Below are 22,286 nucleotides of genomic sequence, written 5' to 3'. Positions count from 1 at the left end.
TAGACAGGATTCGAACCTGCGTGCGTAGGAGTCGCGCGGTTCCGGAGTGAAGCGCCTAGACCCGCTCGGCCACAGCGGCCGGCAGCGAAATCTGGTGAAAGTTATTTGAGTCGAACACAATTGTACGAGTTGCCAGTTAAGCTCATACGGGCTGTAAATGTTGAAGTTTCTAACCACCCTGGGCGCTCTGTCTATGCAGTCACGGAGAACAACTTAGCGAGAGTTGATGAGCTGGTACGGCAAAACAGGGGTATTACTGTGAGTGATAGATATTGCAGCAACGATGAACATTAGTGTCGGATCAGCCTATGAAATAGTTCATGACGTACTGATGTTCAAGAAAGTGAGTGCGAGGTGGGTTACAAAACATTTGACGTTATAAATGAAAGAAAGACGCGTGGATGTGTGAAATTCGTCTTTTTGTCACACTTCCGGATCAGGCACATTCAGACTATCACATTTTTGAAACTTCCTGGCAGATTAAAACTGTGTGCCGGACCGAGACTCGAACTCTGGAGCTTTGCTTTTGCGGGCAAGTGTTCTACCAACTTTTTTTTTTTCCTCATTTTGTTCAATTTTGTTCGTTGCATTTACTCGGGTCGGGACGTCGTAAGACATCCGTTTAAGTTCGTTGTTGATCGATTAACTCAGTTTTTTTTAGTACAGAGGATGCTAACCCTCTAACCGAACACGCTGAGCTACCGTGCCGGCAAACCAACTGAGCTACCCAAGCACGACTCACGCCCCGTCCTCACAGCTTTACTTCTGCCAGTACCTCGTCTCCTACTTTCAAAACGTTACAGAAGCTCTCCTGCGAACCAAGCTTACTGGCAGAAGTAAAGCTGTGAGGACGGGGCGTAAGTCGTGTTTGGGTAGCTCAGTTGGGCCGGCACGGTACCTCAGCGTGTTCGGTCAGAGAGCCGGTTGGCCTCTGTAATAAAAAACTGAGTGGAAGGATCAACAAACGAACTTGAACGGATGTCATGTGACGTCCGCAACAACCAAACACAATGGTCAATAACGAAAAAAATGAAAAAAAAGAAAAAAAGTTGGTAGAGCACTTGCCTGCGAAAGGCAAAGGTCCCGAGTTCGAGTCTCGGTCCGGCACACAGTTTTAATCTGCCAGTAAGTTTCATATCAGCGCACATTTCATATCAGCGAACACTCCGCTGCAGAGTGAAAATCTCATCCTGGAAACATCCCCCAGGCTGTGGCTAAGCCATGTCTCAGCAATATCGTGTCTTTCAGGAGTGCTAGTTCTGCATGGTTGGCAGGAGAGCTTCTGTAAAGTTTGGAAAGTAGGAGACGAGGTACTGGCAGAAGTAAAGCTGTGAGGACGGGGCGTGAGTCGTGCTTGGGTAGCTCAGATGGTAGAGCACTTGCCCGCGAAAGGCAAAGGTCCCGAGTTCGAGTCTCGGTCGGGCACACAGTTTTAATCTGCCAGGAAGTTTCATATCAGCGCACACTCCGCTGCAGAGTGAAAATCTCATTCTATCACATTTTTAACCCACCGAAAGAAGTGGCTGAAGTTTCGCTGATGATAAAGCCCAGGCAGCAATGCATAACTTGTTACGCACATAGCCCCAACAATTCTCTGCGCTTGGAACTGAGAAACTTGTCCACCGCTGGAAGAAGTCCGTAGAACTTGAGGAGCGTCACTTTGAAAAGTGAATCAGTCTTGTATTCCAATCTCGTAATAGCTTCTTCGAAAAAAATTTTCGTTCCTTTTCTTGAATGACCCTTGCGGATGCGTTGTTTGTGAGATTCTACAGACATTATGCGAAAAACTTGCCCTCTTCTAGAATATTTTAGGTTGGTGAAACGATGAAGGGTACCAAGTGATTGGCAGAAAAAGCGCAGATCATTCCTCTTTCTGCGAAGGATCATCGAAATGACACATATAATTATAGGCCTATGTCGCCGACATCAGTCTGTTGCTCATGCATTATGACGTTCCTGGAAAACGAAAATCTCCTTTATAACAACCGACAGAGATCTTGCGAAACACAGCTGACTAGATTCGTCCGTGAAAACCACAACATCGTAGGTAAATGCGGCCAGACCGATGCAGTGTTCCATGACTGCCAGAAAGCATTCGACACAGTTCCGCACTGCCGTTTAACGAACAAAAGACCAGCTTAACGGAGTATCGAACCAGATTTGTGTCTGGATAGAGAACTTTCTAGGAGATGGAACGCAGTACGTTTTTCTTAAGGAGATGAAACTGTCAGGTGTAAGGTAATATCTGGAGAACCGCAAGCAAGTATTACAGGGCCATTACTAACTGTCGTATACATAAATGGTCTAGTATATAACATCGTAAGCTCTATGCTGCTTTCTGCAGACGATGTTGTTGTCAACGGGAAGGTTGTTTAAGGTCAATCCACACAAAGCCTTTCTTCTGTTAAACTTTGCGAATGTGCATAAATTTTCAATAGCACAGTTATCCATGCGCATTTCCACATGCGTAATTTCCTGGGAATGATGGCTGTGCGCTAAGCGCATTGCTTCCTGACTTCGGAGGGAATCGTTCCTCTTTTTTAGCAGACGACAGACAGCTGGGGCCCAAGTGTTTTTTAACTGTATGGTATTTTGAGGTTATGCTGTGAAGTGATTTGTGTGCAATTTAAGGTCTGTTGATGCCAAAGAAAGTACACTTAAATTTGTAATTGATTACAGACAAAGAAAAGTCGTATGGAATGCTGCTTCTGAACATTATTTGAATAAAAATTTGAGGTGTGATGCCCTGAGCGTCAAGTATTAGATAGAAAGTGTCCTATTACATTACTGTAAAAAATAAGATACCATAAGTTTCGAAGTAGGAAAGCAGAGAAGAATAAGCAAGAACTTTATGAAAAGTTATGATTACCTCAAATGTCATGCAGGCTGATGTGTATATTGCTTATGGTTGTTATGTAAGAAAGTGCAATCGTCATACACATGGGATTCTGCCCAGTTTTTATGCACTATGCGAGCATGCTCTTGTGTGTTGCGAGTTCTGTGATTATGGGCAGGTAATATACATATAGCACAACGGAGTAATCTTAATGATGACTTCAGATTAGTTCCGTAAATTATTATATTTTTATGTGTTGTACACAGATATGCCAGTAGTTACTTAACGGCACTGATATTACCATATAGCTTATTTACTCTACTTAATTGTATTACAACGCTTTTGGTATGGGTAAGACGTAGTGACCTGTATTTCGTTTTAAACTTTACAGATCTGAAGATAGCCATTGAACTGGCTGAAATTGACTATCTACGTAATACGAGTAAAACACGCGACCTAGGCAATAAAGTGTTCTAAAAGGACACTAGACTCTCAGTTATGAAAAGTGTTCATGAAAATTGTGGACGAATACTCATGTTACGACGAATTAATAGCACAACTAAGGAGCGTGTCCTGCGAATAAAAGAAATGATGGGGTAGGTGTATCTCCTCAAGAAAGTACTAAGAAATGGAAATGAAGAGTACTGATGATGCAAAAAAATGGCAATTGGAAAACACAACCTTCCTTCAGGTGGATTTTGGTTTCTGTGCAATTCCCCAACTTGTCGAGTTCGTTGGTTGGAGGGACCAAACAGCGAAGTCATCGGTCCCATCGGATTTGGGAAGAATGGGGAAGGAAGTCGACCGTGCCCTTTCAAGGTAACCATACCGGCATTTGCCTGAAGCGATTTAGGGAAATCACGGAAAACCTAAATCAGAATGGTCGGACGCGGGTTTGAACCGTCGTCCTCCCGAATGCGAGTCCAGGGTGGCAACCACCGATTTGTCGAGTCTTAGGATATTAATCTATACATAATATTTCATCATTAATGTTCTCTAAAGAACGTTTTTTTATAAAATAAAATACAAATGACGCATTGAAAGTTGATTAACCTCCACGTAACGACTAAGAACCACCCTTAAGCATTTCTCAGTTTCAGAAAAAATCACTGATATCCTTTGTTTTGAATTGTGAAATAAATCGTTCAAAGTGGTATGTAAGTAGACGGTTACTAACTATCGAAATGTCAATGCCAGCCTTCTTGTTATATTTTCTCAAGTAGAAAATCTAAAATCTCGCTGTGACCTGAAATTTGCAAACAAAACGTTGTCGTCATACTGTATTTTTCGTACCACTGAGATTCTTCTTTACCTAAAGTTGCTTTCGGGTTTCCTTTTCTTTCACCGCCGGCGCTTCAGTATGGAACCGCGCGACCGCTACGGTCGCAGGTTCGAATCCCGCCTCGGGCATGGATGTGTGTGATGTCCTTAGGTAGGTTAGGTTTAAGTAGTTCTAAGTTCTAGGGGACTAATGACCTCAGATGTTAAGTCCCATAGTGCTCATAGCCATTTGAACCATTTTTTTTCTTTCACCTCTCCGTCACTACAACCGCAGCACAACGTCTCAAGCAAAGAAGGAGACTCACAGTTTGCACAAAGAGGCAACGTGTGGAAACGAGAACACCCATGCGAACATGCGTTCTTTCCACAAATGTTTATGCATGCCTTTTTATTCCCGTGCGTCTGCGAATGCGCCCGATGAAAGAGGCACAGTGTGGAAATACCTTAACGCCAGGAGACAGCAGCGAAACGCAGAAAGACCTACTGAAGATGGATGATTGGTGCAGGGATGCTGAACCTAAGGAAATGTAACGTACTGCTTACGAACAGGCGAAGAAATTCATTACTGTTCGATTCCGCTATGGGTGAAAAATCGCTGGAAAAAGTAACAACTGTCAGATATGTAGGGGTAACCGTTCGGAGCCACCTAAATTTGAATTTCAACATTAAACAATTTGTAGGAAAAGCAGCTGGCGGGGTGAGGTTCGTTGGAAGAAACTTAAAGAAATTTAATTCACCCACGAATGAAATCGCTTGCCAAACGTTTCCTTCACTGATCCTTGAGTGTTGTTCATCAGTCTGGGGCACTTACCAAGTAGGATTAACAGAAGAGGTAGAGCAGCACCAACGAAGAGCGGCGCGCCTCGTCACGGAATCGTTTAATCGGGGAGAGAGTATTTCGAAAATGCTCAACAAACTCAAGTAGCAGACGCTACAAGAGAGGCGTTGTATATCGCGGAGAAGGCTACAGTCGAAATTCCAAGAGCGTACGTTCCAACACGAATCGGGCAACATATTACTTCCTCCCACATATGTCTCGCGGAATGATCACAAGAAAGAATAAGTTGGAGCTCATGCGGAAGTTTATCGACTCTTGTTCCTCTCATGCATCGTTCTCGAACGGAACAGAGAAGCGAGAGATAATTGTGGTATCAGAGGTCCGATTCGCCACACACCACAAGGTGGCATGTAACGTATAGATGTAAATACCTGTGTGTAACACTTTGTGGTGATATGATGTGAAATGATCACATAAATTCAATCGTAGGTAAAGCAGATGACAGACTCCAGATCATTGGTGGGATACTGGGAAGAATACAGTCTACAAATGGAACTGCTTGCAAAGCACTCCTACGTAGAATACTGATCACGCGTGCGGGACCCATACTGTGGCAGAGCGTCAAGCAGATACTAAAAATCCTTAATGGGCAGAAAGCCCTTGAAGATAAGTCGGCAGTTATCGTGCGAATGCCTGCTTACGAAGTTTCAAGAACCGGTGCTAAGGGAAGAATCTTGGAATACACTACCGCCCACTATCTAAAGCACCTGTGGGGACCTGTGAAGACAAGATTATTTACTACAGCGCGCACAGGGACACTTAAGCAATCGTTCTTCCCGCTCGCCGTATGCGATTGGAACGGAAAGACACAATAACGTGTGGTACAAAGCCGGTATTACACGTCACACCACTCTAAGTCAATGATCGTACTCTAGTCTGCACCCGCGCTTCAAGCATACTAGTCTGGAACTGCCAACTTTTTTGTTAGCCTCATTACACGACACACTTCGTGGAACTCCGCACCAACAGCCGAAGGGTACATATTCGGAACGACGGGCATGTTTACTTCCACAACTACCATCCCCCAGAGACATGACTCTCTCAACGACTTGCAAATGAAATATTGTAAATATAAATTGTAATTGTAGTAAGTATATAAACAAATGCAACAAGTAGAAAAAAACCACACCATTGTATATTGTATCTTCATTTCCAAAATACTCCATGTGAATTGTTGTACTTGTAAAATTACCAAATAAATTGTATAATAAACTGATAAAACTGTGCATTGAATTTTTGTAAAATTACCAAATAAGTGGTATTATAAAATAGAAAAAATATCCAAAGAAAATTGTACTGTATAGCAAGAAAAATAAAATAAATGTAATGTAAAATCCCAGAGCTGGAAAGCGCAAGAAACAAAAGCTTGTTTACGTCGTTGAGTGCGAAAGTTGATATTTTTGTAAAGCTGCTGTTTACTCATATTAAAACTTCTGAGAGGTCTAGGTTCATGTTTATTTAGCAGTTATTGATCTCTTGTGTTGTAGCTATCATGAAATAACGTTCTGATTACACAGAATCAAGGACTAAAGCGTTCGTTTTATGTCATGCTATTACAGGCAGATGATTATCTATGTGTATGTTGCACAGTATGTTAGACTTGGAGGAGCCAATTAAGCTATGCACCATTTGCAATGACAGTGTACGCCTTGTCATTAGAGAAAGGGCAGAATGACGACGTTACGCCACGAGAAGGAATTGGATTCGGCACTCGATGGGAAGTAGAGACGAAGGCAGGGACATATACAGGGCTATCCAAAAAGAAGGAACAGACTTCAAACATTTATTGCTTCCAAACTACAAAGGACAGAAATACAATTCCAACGTTCCTGGAAATAGAAAAGATCAAATTTTTTGTACATTCAGTGTGAGCACCATGTATTACACGACAGATATCAAAACGGTGGCTCATTTCCTATCACCCACGAAGGAGCTGGTCTCTCGTTATTGAATTCACAGCTTCAGCAATGCGATGTCGCAGACTTTCAAGAGTGTCAGGCGTAGGGGGGATAAAAACGTGGTCTTTTACGTAATCCCACAAATAAAAGTCACAAGATGTGAAGTGAACAGCAGATGAACATCGTCGCCGGTGGCCTCCCAGGTCCACAGACCGATCACCTCGTGACTTTTCTCTGTGGAGTTACGTAGAAGACCACATTTTTATCCCACCTATTCCTTACACTCTTGAAAACCTGCGACATCGCATTGTTGAACTTGTGAATTCGATAACGAGAGACCAGCTGCTTCGTGTGGGGCAGGCACCGTTTATGACATACTGTCCATTTTCTAAGAACATAGAACGGTCACTAATCCTTTCGTGGATGTGGGATACGTATGTTTCTCTAACGAAACAAACAGTTTTGAGCAGTGGGACGTATATACAGGGTGGTCCATTGATAGTGACAGGCCCAAATATCTCACGAAATAAGCACCAAACGAAAAGACTGCCAAGATCGAAATTCGTCTAGCTTGAAGGGGGAAACCAGATGGCGCTATGGTTGGCCCGCTAGATGGCGCTGCCATACGTCAAACGGATATCAACTGCGTTTTTTAAAAATAGGAATCCCCATTTTTTTATTACATATTCGTGTAGTACGAAAAGAAATATGAATGTTTTAGTTGGACCACTTTTTTCGCTTTGTGATAGATGACGCTGTAATAGTCGCAAACGCATATGTACGTGGCATAACGCAACATTCCGCCAGTGCGGATGGGTATTTGCTTCGTGATACATTAACCGTGTTAAAATGGGCCGTTTACCAATTGCGGATAAGGGCGATATCGTGTTGATGTATGGATATTGTGATCAAAATGCCCAACGGGCGTGTGGTATGTATGCTGCTCGGTATCCTGAACGACATCATCCAAATGTCCGGACCGTTCGCCAGATAGTTATGTTATTTAGGGAAATAGGAAGTGTTCAGCCACGTGTGAAACGTCAACCACGACCTGCAACAAATGATGATGCCCAAGTAGATGTTTCAGCTGCTGTCGCGGCTACTGCGCACATCAGTAGCAGACAAATTGCGCTAGAATCGGGAATCTCAAAACGTCGGTGTTGAGAATGCTACATCAACATCGATTGCACCCGTACCATATTTCTATGCACCAGGAATTGCATGGCGACGACTTTGAACGTCATGTACAGTTCCGCAACTGGACGCAAGAGAAATTACGGGACGATGACAGAATTTTTGCACTATTTAGTGACGAAGCGTCAATCACCAACAGCGGTAACGTAAACCGGCATAATATGCACTATTGGGCAATGGAAAATCCACGATGGCTGCGACAAGTGGAACATCAGCGACCTTGGCGTGTTAATGTATGGTGCGGCATTATGGGAGGAAGGATAATTGGCCCCCATTTTATCGATGGCAATCTAAATAGTGCAATGTATGCTGATTTCCTACGTAATGTCCTACCGATGTTACTGCAAGATATTTCGCTGCATGACAGAATGGCGATGTACTTCCAAAATGATGGATGTCCGGCACATAGCTCGCGTGCGGTTGAAGCGGTTTTGAATAGCATATTTCATGACAGGTGGATTGGCCCGCACGTTCAGTGGATCTGACGTCTCCGGATTTCTTTCTGTGGGGAAAGTTGAAGGATATTTGCTATCGTGATCCACCGACAACGCCTGACAACATGCGTCAGCGCATTGTCAATGCATATGCGAACATTACGGAAGGCGAACTACTCGCTGTTGAGAGGAATGTCGTTACACGTATTGCCAAATGCATTGAGGTTGACGGAGATCATTTTGAGCATTTATTGCATTAATATGATATTTACAGGTAATCACGCTGCAACAGCATGCGTTCTCAGAAATGATAAGTTCACAAAGGTACATGTATCACATTGGAACAACCGAAATAAAATGTTCAAACGTACCTACGTACTGCATTTTAATTTAAAAAAACCTACCCGTTACCAATAGCTCGTCTAAAACTGTGAGCCATATGTTTGCGACTATTACAGCGCCATCTATCACAAAGAGTAAAAAGTGGTCCAACTAAAACATTCACATTTCTTTACGTACTACACGAAAAAAACGCAGTTGAAATCCGTTTGACCTATGGCAGAGCCATCTAGCGGGTCAACCATAGCGCCATCTGGTTTCCCCCTTCAAGCTAGACAAGTTTCGTTCTTTGTCGTTTATTCGTTTGACGCTTATTTCTTGAGATATTTGGACCGGACACGATCAATGGACCACCCTGTATATCCCATATTTGTCTAGTGCTACCATCTAGCGAGAAGCTTTCGTAATGTGCATGTTTAGAAGCCTATGGTGGACAAACAGGGGCGGCGTGTCTTCGTAGCTGGTACAGGGCATCTGCACCACGAAAATCAGATCATGAACGTAGTAGATTGGCATAACTTCTCTGAGAAGATTTTGTGTTCCGCAATCGAGAGTATATACGGATGTGGAAGTGTAACTGTCCCAAGTGAAACATCCTGGCCGATCAAAGCTGTTTAGCGGACCGGGACTCGAACTTGATCCTTACCTTACGCGGGCGAGTGCTCTACCGATAAAGCAACCCAAGCAGACACTTTTACTTCGCAAATACCTCATCTCCTACCTTTCCGACTTCACAGAAGTACTTCTGCATACATTAGAAGGTAGGAGATGATGCACTGGCGGGAGTAAAGCTGTGATGACGGGTCGTGAGTCGTGCTTGGATATCTCAGTCGAAGAGCAACTTCTCCGCCACAAGAATGTCTGAAGTAACTAGTTATGTTTTCTTGTACATCATAGACACTGTTGGAAAATGGGAATTCCGTGTGGCTAGGGCCTCCCGTCGGGTAGACCGTTCGCCTGGTGCAAGTCTTTCGAGTTGACGCCACTCCGGCGAGTTGCCTGTCTATGGGGATGAAATGATGGTGATAAGGAGAATACAACACCCAGTCCCTGAGCGGAGAGAATGAGGTATGATATTCCGTCGCGCTGACAGCTACCAGGGGCGGACATACACACTGTTAAAACACCACTACATTCCTCACTGATTCTGCGGATTTGTTCATAATTTGCGGTCAGTGGGAGCTATATGCCCCAGCACACTTCGTAGAATGTAGAAAACATTAATAGGTGATATGTCAGACCCAAACTGAAGTTTTTGTTGAAATCTGTCAGTGATATTTCATGTTTTTTTCCTTTGTGAGAATAAAATTATTTTGGTAGTGTTTTTTATACTTTTTTGCCTATTTGCCATTCAGATAAAAACTCTTCATGAAAAAAATTAAATTTGACTTTCTTAGGTTCAACTGAAAACATGGACCGAGACCGAACGCGCGGACATAGAGACTGTGGAACAGTTTTTCTCCTCTGTCGCTGTAATGTGGAACTTTTAGACCGTGAATGTCACCACGCACCCCGAGGAATTGCTAGGATCTCAGAACCAGAATTCTCATCATAGCGCAGATAATATTCTGATTTTTAAATTTTTGGCGTCAGGGAAAAGACTACGCTAGTTCGATACCGGTACTGGTTGGCACAAAGTCGTCGGCAACCATTGTCGCAAGAACTCGGAACGATTGCGGGGCTGTTTACAGAAGTCAGCGGCTGCTGACAGGGCAGTCGTTGGCTGCTGGAAGCCACGCTGCTAACGTTTGCTCGTCAGCAGTGCGACGAGAGTCAGCAAGATGCAGGTACCACCATTCTACCCACGCTAGAAGCCGGAACAGCTTGAAGGCACGTCAGTAGGCGACGACGCCACAGCCTGAACTACCAACACTGGTCACTTACCACGATCACAATGAGGCGACTGATGTTTGCATCTCATGTGTATAGAATGCGCACAGGCCACCAGCCACTAACTTAAACCGTGCACCTCGCGGCACACCGCGGCGTTATTACACTATACAGGATGGTCCATTGACCGTGACCGGGCCAAATATCTCACAAAATAAGCGTCAAACGAGAAAATTAAAAAGAACGAAACTTGTCTAGCTTGAAGGGGGAAACCAGATGGCGCTATGGTTGGCCCGCTAGATGGCGCTGCCATTGGTCAAAAGGGTATCAACTGCATTTTTTATTACATATTCGTGTAGTACGTAAAGAAATATGAGTGTTTTAGTTGGACCACTTTTTTCGCTTTGTGATAGATGGCGCTGTAATAGTCACAAACATATTGCTCACGATTTTAGACGAACAGTTGGCAACAGGTAGGTTTTTTAAATTAAAATACAGAACGTAGGTACGTTTGAACATTTTATTTCGGTTGTTCCAACGTGATACATGTACCTTTGTGAACTTATCATTTCTGAGAACGCATGCTGTTACAGCGTGATTACCTGTAAATACCACATTAATGCAATAAATGCTCAAAATGATGTCTGTCAACCTCAATGCATTTGGCAATACGTGTAACGACATTCCTCTCAACAGCGAGTAGTCGCCTTCCGTAATGTTCGCACATGGATTGACAATGCGCTGACGCATGTTGTCAGGCGTTGTCGGTGGATCACGATAGCAAATATCCTTCAACTTTCCCCACAGAAAGAAATCCCGGGACGTCAGATCCGGTGAACGTGCGGGTCATGGTATGGTGCTTCGACGACCAATCCACCTGTCATGAAATATGCTATTCAATACCGCTTCAACCGCACGCGAGCTGTGTGCCGGTCATCCATCATGTTGGAAGTACATCGCCATTCTGTCATGCAGCGAAACATCTTGTAGTAACATCGGTAGGATATTACGTAGGAAATCAGCATACATTGCACTATTTAGATTGCCATCGACAAAATGGGGGACAATTATCCTTCCTCCCATAATGCCGCACCATACATTAACCCGCCAAGGTCGCTGATGTTCCACTTGTCGCAGCTATCGTGGATTTTCCGTTGACCAATAGTGCATATTATGCTGGTTTACGTTACCGCTGTTGGTGAATGACGCTTCGTCGCTAAATAGAACGCGTGCAAAAAATCTGTCGTCGTCCCGTAATTTCTCTTGTGCCCAGTGAGAGAACTGTACATGACGTTCAAAGTCGTCGCCATGCAATTCCTGGTGCATAGAAATATGGTACGGGTGCAATTGATGTTGATGTCGCATTCGCAACACCGACGTTTTTGAGATTCCCGATTCTCGCACAATTTGTCAGCTACTGATGTGCCTATTAGCCGCGACAGCAGCTAAAACACCTACTTGGGCATCATCATTTGTTGCAGGTCGTGGTTGACGTTTCACGTGAGACTGAACACTTCCTGTTTCCTTAAATAACCTAACTATCCGGCGAACGGTCCGGACACTTGGATGATGTCGTCCAGGATACCGAGCAGCATACATAGCACATGCCCGTTGGGTATTTTGATCACAATAGCCATACATAAACACGATATCGATCTTTTCCGCAATTGGTAAACGGTCCATTTTAACACGTGTAATGTATCACGAAGCAAATACCGTCCGCACTGGCGTAATGTTACGTGATACCACGTACTTACACGTTTGTGACTATTACAGCGCCATCTATCACAAAGCGAAAAAAGTGGTCCAACTAAAACATTCATATTTCTTTACGTACTACACGAATATGTAATAAAAACGGGGGTTCCTACTTAAGGAAAAAAAAAAACCGCAGTTGATATCCGTTTGACGTATGGCAGCGCCATCTAGCGGGCCAATCATAGCGCCATCTGGTTTCCCCCTTCAAGCTAGACGAGTTTCGTTCTTTGTAGTTTTTTCGTTTGATGCTTATTTCGTGAGATATTTGGCCCGATCACTATCAATGGACCACCCTGTGTACAGCACAAAAATGGAAACACCGCGAGAAATGCATGCTGGATCATAAATGCAGATGCTAGCCAAGTCTGCAGGTTGCGCTGTTGTATTTGACTACGAACGGCACCTGCGCATTGTCCTCAACACGTTGCAAGTGTCAGTCGCGGTCAGAAGCGTTCTGTGTAGTTGCGAGTGCATAACGTCACAGCTAAGTGAATTCGAACGTGGGCAAATTGCTGGTGGTCTTGTGGTGGTTTTCTTCGCAACCAGACTAGCCGAAGTGTTTGATGCTTCAGGAGGCAACGTATCGAAGGTTTATACTGCATGCAAGGAAAGCGAAAAAGCATGATCCGCTAAGTGACAACTCGGATGAAAATGTGTGTTGAGCTATCGTGTCAGACGGCCGTTGAAGAGCATTCTGACGAAAAATAAGAGGACGACAGCTGCAAAAGCCACTACAGAACTGAATGTCGCATTCGCGAACACTATCAGCACCGACAAAACACGAAGTAAGTACAGAATTGCAGGGCGAGCTGGAACTCCAAAACTACTCATGAGTGATGCAAATGCCCGTAACAGGAAAGCATGGTGCTGAAGCCAAAAAAACGTGGACAGTGGAAGCAGTGGAGCAATGGAACAAAGTCGTCCGGTCGGACGAGTGATATTTCATCCTGTTTCCAACTTCAGACCTAGTTCATGTCCGAAGAGTGATACATGGCGGAGGTTCGACGATTATTTGGAGCCGGCCGGTGTGGCCGTGCGGTTCTAGGCGCTTCAGTCTGGAACCGCGTGACCGCTACGGTCGCAGGTTCGAATACTGCCTCGGGCGTGGGTGTGCGTGATGTTCTTAGGTTTGTTAGGTTTAAGTAGTTCTAAGTTCTAGGGGACTGATGATCATAGATGTTAAGTCCCATAGTGCTCAGAGCCATTTGAACCATTTTTTTGATTATTTGGACAGCCATGTTATGGTATTCGATGAGCCCCGTGGTTAATCAGCATGGTCGAATATTTTTAATGATTTTGTCACTATTTTGCTAAGTTCCAAGACGACAGGGCCCGTATTCACACAGCTCGCATCGTCCAGGACTGGTTTTGTGAACACCTGGATGAATTGTCACATCTCCCCTGGCCACCAAAATCACCAGATCACTGTGGTATTGTGCTTTTGTGTCCTACTTTGGAGAGAGGTGTACGTGATTGGTATCTAGCTCCATCGTAGCTTATTTCGTAGAAAGAGTAGCATGAGATTCCCTTGAAAACCGTACAGATCCTGCGTGCGTGTGTGTGTGTGTGTGTGTGTGTGTGTGTGTGTGTGTGTGAGTTCTTAAGGGGCCAAAGTGCAGAGGTCATAGGTCCCTAGGCTTACACACTACTTAAACTAACTTAAACTAGCCTATGCTAAGAAATACACAAACACACCCATGCCCGAGGGAGGACTCGAACCTCCGGCGGGAGGTGCCGCGCAGTCTGTGACATGGCGCCTCTAACTTCGCGGCCACTCCGCGCAGCGTACAGGTCCTGTATTTATCCATTTCGAGACGACTGGAAGCTCGTTTGAACGTCAACGGCTTTCATACACCGTTTAGGCATAGTAATATGTAGTGTTTTTAGTGTTTCCGTATTCTTGTTCACTCCTTCTGGCCATTAAAACAGCGACACCTGGAAGGATAGCAAATAACCAAATTTTAGTTATTGTCTGTATATACACGGTCCTGTCGCATTAATGTGACCAACTCGTTTGTTCGAAGTGCAATAACCACTCACAGGTGGCAGCACTAGCACTCCGTCTTCAGGCCACAAGTGGCCCATCGAGATCATCCGACCGCCGTATCATCCTCACTGAGGATGCGGATAGGAGGGGCGTGTGGTCAGCACACCGCTCTTCTGGTCGTTATGATGGTTTTCTTTGACTGGAGCCGCTACTATTCGGTCGAGTAGCCCCTCAATTGGCATCACGAGGCTGAGTGCACCCCGAAAAATGGCAACACCGCATGGCAGCCCGGACGGTCACCCATCCCAGTGCCGGCCACGCCCTACGGCGCTTAACTTCGGTGATCTGACGGGAACCGGTGTATCGACTGCGGTAAGGCCGTTTCCCAGTGGCAGAACTAGCAGTCGAGTGTAAATCCTGTCCCCGTGACGCGGAAAACAGTACAGTCGTTGTCGTGATTTGGAAACTGAGCGATTCATGTGAAGTCCAAAAGGGCTTCATAATGGGCTTTCGGGCCAGGGGTGAAAGCATTTCCGAAACGGCTAAGTTTCTAAACTGTTCGCGTGTCGCTATAGTTAAAGTATGTCGTGTTTGGCGCTATCCAAAAACGGCGCTGAGTGGTGCATCACGGGTCATAGATGTCAGGGGTAAACGACGGCTGCGGAAAGGTGCACGCGTGGAAACACGTGCACCTGTTAATTAAATGTCCACCCAGATGAACCAAGGGGAGTTCAGCGAAGGTTGCTGCTTCCAGGCGTCCGCAGAAAGGTCTTGGTTCATTGCACCCATGCTGTCGTTCGTATCGGCGATGAAACTCCACGCCACTACCGCAGCTGGGCATCCATTGTGTGGCGACAGGTGGCCTTTCAGATGAATTCCATTTTATGCTCCATCGGATGGAGGGTATTTAGTGTATGCGGAAGTGAAACATTTGGAAGCAAACGCCCTGCAGAAATCATCGGAAGCGTCCAGGCCGGAGAAGGAAGCTTATGACCTGGGGAACGTTTTCGTAGTATTCTGTGGGGGATGTCGTCATTTTGGAAGGCACAATGGATCAACACCAGTATGCATCTATCTTCAGGGACCCCGACCACCCCTAAATACAGTTTGTTTTTCGTCGCCACGATGGCATCTACCAGCCGGACAGTGCAACTTGCCACACGACTCGCAGTGTGTAAAATGCGTGTGAAATCTTATGGGACTTAACTGGTTGGTTGGTTGGTTGGTTTTGGGGAAGGAGACCAGACAGCGTGGTCATCGGTCTCATCGGATTAGGGAAGGATGGGGAAGGAAGTCGGCCGTGCCCTTTCAGAGGAACCATCCCGGCATTTGCCTGGAGTGAGGGACTTAACTGCTAACGTCATCAGTCCCTAAGCTTACACACTACTTAACCTAAATTATCCTAAGGACAAACACACACACACACACACCCATGCCCGAGGGAGGACTCGAGCCTTCGCCGGGACCAGCCGTATAGTACATGACTGCAGTGCCTGAGACCGCTCGGCTAATCCCGCGGCTCGCAGTGTACGCGCGTGGTACGAAGAGCAAAGGGATTAGTTTACCATACCCTCTGGGGACAAGGTTGAAGTGAAGGGAGGTTCCCTATCTATCGAAAGTCGGACATGGAGTCTCTGTACGGAGCCTTGATGGTAACCGCCTCTTCACTGATCCACACTTGTTACCCAGTCGTGATCTTAATGCGGCTCAGGCGCCTAACAAGAGACTTGTCATTTTATCACACACACTGTCCACTCACATTAATGTGACCACCTGTCAAAAGCCTAAATAACCAAATTTGGCGCCGACCGCCTTGGCCGAGCGGTTCTAGGCGCTTCAGCGTGGAACCGCGCGACCGGTACAGTCGCAGGTTCGAATCCTACCTCGGGCATGGATGTGTGTGATGTCGTTAGGTTAAGTTAGGTTTCAGTAGTTCTGAGTTCTAGGGGACTGATGACCTCAGATGTTAAGTCCCATAGTGCTCAGAGCCATTTGAACCAAATTTGGCAGCGCGGACCGTTGCGAACGTGCAGAAAGAGAGTCAATGAGGTTCTGGAAGGTACCGATAGGGATATAGAGCCATGCCGACTCAAGTGTTGTGGCCAGCTGCGTTAGATTTCTCGGTTGAGGGTCCATGGAGCGAACAGCCCGATCTAGCTGGTCCCACTGCCTCTCGAATATATTTAAATCCGGGGAGTTTGGTGGCCTGGGGAGTATTGTAAACATACGTACAGTACGAGCCGTGTGACACGTTGCACTGTTCTACTGGTAAATGCCTTGTGCTGAGGAAAAACAAACTGCATGTAGGAGTGGTCGACACTTCTGTTGATTTTGCCTTCCAAAATGAGGAGATCACACAGGGAATACCACGAAAACACCACTGGCCTGGACCTTTCCAATTATTGTTGCAGCGCGTTTGTCTTCAGACATTTCACCGCGTTAACGCCAACGGCTATCTGTCCGATGGAGTATAAAACATGATTCACCTGTAAAGGCCACCTGTCGCCACTCAGTGGACATACAGTTGCACAAATTGCAGTCTTTGTCGCCCATAAACAGCAGCCAGCGTGTGTGCGAGAACCAGGCGCCTGGTGCTCAGGCCCACCCGCAGCAATGTCGCTCAACGATCGTTGAGGGGACGCTGTTGGTAGCCCATTGGTTCATCTGGGCGGTCACTTGCTCAGGATTTGCACACCCATTCCCCCGTACACGTCTCTGCAGCCGTCGTTCACTCCTGTCATCTATGAACTGTGGTGCACCACAGTTGCCTTGGTGCCAGTCTTGGATAGTGCCATTTTGTCATGCACAGTATACTTTAACCACGGCGTCGCACGAATAGTTTACAAACTTAGCCGTTTAGGAAATGCTTCCACCCTTGACCCGACAGTCAATGATCACGCCCTTTTGGACGTCAGATAAATCCCTTCGTTTCCACGTTACGAAAAAGACCCTGCTGTGGTCCGCGACCCCCCGAAACACTCCATTGCTAGCACTGCCGCTAGCCGTCAGTGAGTGGTGATTGCATGTTGACGTCGAGCATATGCGGTAGTCACTTTAATGTGCCTGGGCCTGGACAGTATTATTAAGTAGTATAAGCTAGTTGCGAAACAAGTGCTTTTAAAGCAGTGTTGCGTTAGTTTCATGTAGTTCTATTTTTAGTTGTGTAGTGTTCAAAGTGCTGGAGGGGGAATGGGGGAGGGCTGTTAGCAGTAGACAGCGGGCTCCACGTGGAAGAGATGGAAACACTCCAGAGCCAGCCTTGGGAGGCTGGTGGCCAATAACTCGTATAAAGTACCAGAAATGTACGTGTAAAGTACCACGCTATTAATAGATTAGTTCCATAATACTAAAATAGCATTCTCCAGTAATACCAACAGACCATAGAAATTGTTGTTTAGATAGTGAGCTTTGCTTGTAACTTAGTGTAGGAAATAAACATGACCGATTCTTACCTTGCTTATCTTCCCGACTCAAGGTGTGTGACGTGCATGTACGAGGTTGCTCGTTGTATCACTGCTGGAGGCATTGCCGTCGGGTTTCATTCCACGTCCTGTGTGTCATCGCTTTATGCTCAGGAGTGTTGTCGGTGGGGACTTTGGAACCGGTGATAGGCAATTGCACATTGTCCGTCGCGACCTTTGCGAGGTTTCTCAAGTACATGCCTTGACGAGCTGGTATTCGGGAGAAAGTTCGTGGGAGTTCCATTCGCCCTCAGCTCAGCCACCGTCTGCATTACACCTGTAAGATGAGCGTTATCACATTGTATTGCTGCACTGTTGAGAGCCGATAGCATACTTAACTAGTCAGATACGACCCAGGGTACGTTCTGTTTCAAGCCTGCCTCATACGAGCTACTTTCTGGTCGAAATTGACTACTCATGACTTGTGCGCCTCACGCGCCAGCGAGTAAACCAGCTGCCAGCCACGTGACATCTAAAAGCCTGAGTACGCTGGAGGCTGCAAGAATTCAGAAACGGAGGATTATGCCGTGGTTTGCTGACATAGGGAGACAACCAATTCTCAGTGACCTTATTACAATGGTTTTCATACTTTTGGAATTCTGTTTCGTTATTTACTTTGTTTTCGTGACACACCGTTGTTTTTCTTAACAGTGTTTCCTCAGAAGAGAGATCAAGTAGCTGAAGGCATATAAATAAGAACAAAATATGAAACTTCCTGGCAGATTAAAACTGTGGCCGGACCGAGGCTCGAACTCGGGACCTTTGCCTTTCGCGGGCAAGTGCTCTACCATCGGAGCTACCCAAGCACGACTCACGCCCCGTCCTCACTGCTTTACTTCTGCCAGTACCTCGTCTCCTACCTTTCAAACTTTACAGGTTCGCAGGAGAGCTTCTGTAAAGTTAGAAGTAAAGCTGTGAGGACGGGGCTTGAGTCGTGCTTGGGTAGCTCCGATGATAGAGCACTTGCCCGCGACAGGCAAAGGTCCCGAGTTCGAATTTCGGTCCGGCATACAGTTTTAATCTGCCAGGAAGTTTCATATCAGCGCACACTCCGCTGCAGAGTGAAAATCTCATTCTGAAGAACAAAATATACAAACTATCATTTTAATGAAAATTGAACGTCAGCTCTATTGTAGGGTGAAAGTAGCTCTACATTAGGAGATCTCAAATTTTTCCTCTGACGGAAAAATTTGAAAATCCTGGAACTTCGCTGAACACAGTGTTTGTTCAGAACGTCAGTAAAATTTTAAGTCTAAACAAAATTTTGAGAAACTATGTGGGGCGTTCGATAAGTAATGCAACACATTTCTCGGCCACTTTCGACTGAAAAAAATGCAGAATTTGCATAGCCTTCAAAATGGCGTCTGTAATAGAGATGCGTTCCAAACAGAGAGCTGTCATTGAGCTTCTTTTCGCGGAAAACCAGAGCATTGCAGATTTTCATAGGCGCCTGAAGAATGTGTACGTAGAGCTGGCAGTGAACAAAAGCACGGCGAGCCGCTGGGCGAGTCTTTTGTCATCATCGCAACAAGGTAGCGCAAACCTGTCCGATCACCAGACGGTTGTGAATTCTGCACTGTTGGAACGTGCGGACACTCTGATTATAGGTGTTCGGCAGGTCACAAACACCTCACCTCGCTGCTCAATTGGACGCCTCTGTTGGTAGTGCTGAAACACTCGTGCACCTTTTGGGGTGCTCAAAGGTATATATCCGCGGGGTTTCTCGTTGTCTGACAGAAGACCATAAAGAGCAACGAAGGACTATCTGTGCGGAACTACTGACGCGGTACGAGGCTGATAGTGATACTTTTTTTGTCGAACATCGTCACAGGCGATGAAACATGGGTTCATCACTTCGAACCGGAAACAAAAACGGTAACCCATGGAGTCGTGGCACATCACCTCTCCTCCGAAGAAGAGTTCAAAGCCGCACCCTCAGCTAGTAAAGTGATGGCGACGGACTTCTTGACTCTCTGAAGGGATTATTCAGTTTGAAGTCCGCCTCATGGTTCAACGATAAACTCTGAAGTGTAATGTTCTTACCTTCAGGAAATTGGAGAAACTACTTCACCGTGTTCGCCGCCACAAAAAATGCAAACGATCTTCTCCTTCTCCGCGACAACGCGAGGCCTGACACACACCTGCGCGCCGGAGTAGTCCTGAACTCGCACCTTCCGATTCCCATCTGACTGGCACAGCGAAGGACGCACTACACGGGAAATAGAGCGGTGATGAAGGCGAGTTTACTTATGCGGCAATACGTTGGCTCCGACGTCGACCAGTGCGGGGTACAGGCCATCCAAGCAAGGTGGCGTAAGGCCGTCGCATTGAACGGAGATTGTGTTGAAAAACAGGTTTTTGTAGCCAAAAGAGTGGAGAATAATATCGTATTGGAATCCTGAATAAAACCAACCTGCTTTCAAATGATAAATGTGTTCCCTTACTTACTGAACCATGTCTCGAAGTTAGTATCGTCAAAATGTCGAGAGAAAGAAAACGCCATGTCAATAACAGATTTTCTCAGGCCACTCATTCACTTTTCACGGAACACCAGCTTTCCGTGAAACACAGTTTGGGACACCCTGCGTTTAAGCGTTATTGGCACTTGAAAATAAAACAAAACACAAAGAATGAGGTAAAAAAAAGGTTTTGTTCTTATACAGTGAAGAGCCAAAGAAACTGGTACACCTGCCCAATCTGATGTAGGGCCCCCGCGAGCACGCAAAAGTGCAGCAAAACGACGTGGTATGGACTCGACTGACGTCTGAAGTAGTGCTGGAGGGAAATGACAATATGAATCCTGCAGGGCTGTCTGTAAATCCGTAAGAGTACGTTGCTAGACCATCCCAGATATGCTCCATAATGTTCATGTCTAGGGAGTTTGTTGGCCAGAGGAAGTGTTTAAACTCAGAACAGTGTTCCTGGAGCCACTCTGTAGCAATTGTGGACGTGTGGGACGTCGCATTCTCCTGCTGGAATTATCCAAGTCCGTCGGAATGCACAATGGACATGAATGGACGCAGGAGATTAGACAGGATGCTTACGTACGTGTCATCTGTCAGAGTCGTACCTAGACGTATCAGGGGTCCTGTGTCACTCCAATCGCTCACGCCCCACGCCATCACAGTCCCCTGCTGACAGGCAGGGTCCATGGATTCATGAGGTTGTCTCCATATCCGTACACGTCCTTCCGCTAGATACAATTTGAAACGCGACTCGTCCGACCAGGCAACATATTTCAATTTATCAACAGTCCAGTGTTGGTGTTGATAGGCCCAGGGTCCATGAATTCATGAGGTTGTCTGTACGCATCCACGTTCATCCGCTCGACCGACTAGGCAACATGTTTCCAGTCGTCAACAATCCAATACCGGTGTTGACTGGCCCAGGCGAGGCGTAAAGCTTTGTGTCATGCAGTCATCAAGGATACACCAGGGGGCCTTCGGCTCCGAAAGCCGATATTGATGATATTTCGTTGAATGGTTCGCACGCTGACGCTTGTTAATGGCCCAGCATTGAAATCTGCCGCAATTTGCGGAAGGGTTGCACCTCCGTCACATTGAACGATTCTCTTCAGTCGTCGTTGGTCCCGTTCTTGCAGGATCTTTTTCCGGCCGTAGCGATGTCGGAGATTTGATGTTTTACCGGATTCCTGATATTCACAGAACACTCGTGAAATGTCGAACGAGAAAATTCCCACTTCATCGCTACCTCGGAGATGCCGTATTCAGCCTGTTTACATATCTCTATATCTGAATACGCATGCCCATACCAGTTTCTTTGGTTTGCGTTGGGTTGTTTGGGGGAAGAGACCAAACTGCAAGATCATCGGTCTCATTGGCTTAGGGAAGGACGGGGAAGGAAATCGGCCGTGCCCTTTCAAAGGAGCCATCCCAGCATTAACCTGGAACGATTTAGGGAAATCACGGAAAACCTAAATCAGGATGGCCGGACGCGGGATTGAACCGTCGTCCTCCCGAATGCAAGTCCAGTGTGCTAACCACTGCGCCATTTCGCTCGGTCATTTCTTTGGTACTTCAGTGTAAATATTATTTGATATGATGGTATGTATGTAGTTTCACGAGCAAATAATGTTGATTTTTTGACGATACATTTCCTTCGGTTTCAGCACTATTGATTTTGATTTAGACATTAATAAACTCTTCTACAACTGCGAGCTCCAGAATTTCTGTCAATATATTCTATCTTTGTGTAAAAAGGACGGTGCCTCATAGTTGGTTGGTTGATTCGGGGGAGGGGGTCAAACAGTAGGGTCATCGGTCGCAGCGGATTAGGGAAGGATGGGGAAGGAAGTTAGTCGTGCCCTTTCAAAAGAACTATCCCAGCATTTGCCTAAAGCGATTTAGGGAAATCATGGAAAACCCAAATCAGGATACCAGAGGTTGAAAATACCGCTACAGTTGTAAGAT

The 22,286-nt window shown here is 45.8% G+C and overlaps 1 protein-coding gene and 1 pseudogene across 1 annotated transcript in view; one reads left to right on the top strand and one right to left on the bottom strand.

The window, feature by feature from the left end:
* The window catches only part of LOC124620119 (protein bark beetle), a 351,158-nt gene that overhangs the window by 64,826 nt on the left and 264,046 nt on the right, over positions 1 to 22,286 (top strand). The gene's annotated exons all lie outside the window — the stretch shown is intronic.
* LOC124621185 lies at positions 14,664 to 14,781 on the bottom strand (annotated as a pseudogene).

This window comes from Schistocerca americana, chromosome 6 (assembly GCF_021461395.2).
Source record: "Schistocerca americana isolate TAMUIC-IGC-003095 chromosome 6, iqSchAmer2.1, whole genome shotgun sequence".
NCBI lineage: Eukaryota > Metazoa > Arthropoda > Insecta > Orthoptera > Acrididae > Schistocerca > Schistocerca americana.
The sequence above is the reverse complement of the archived record's forward strand: the minus strand, read 5'-3'. Positions and strand labels throughout refer to the sequence as shown.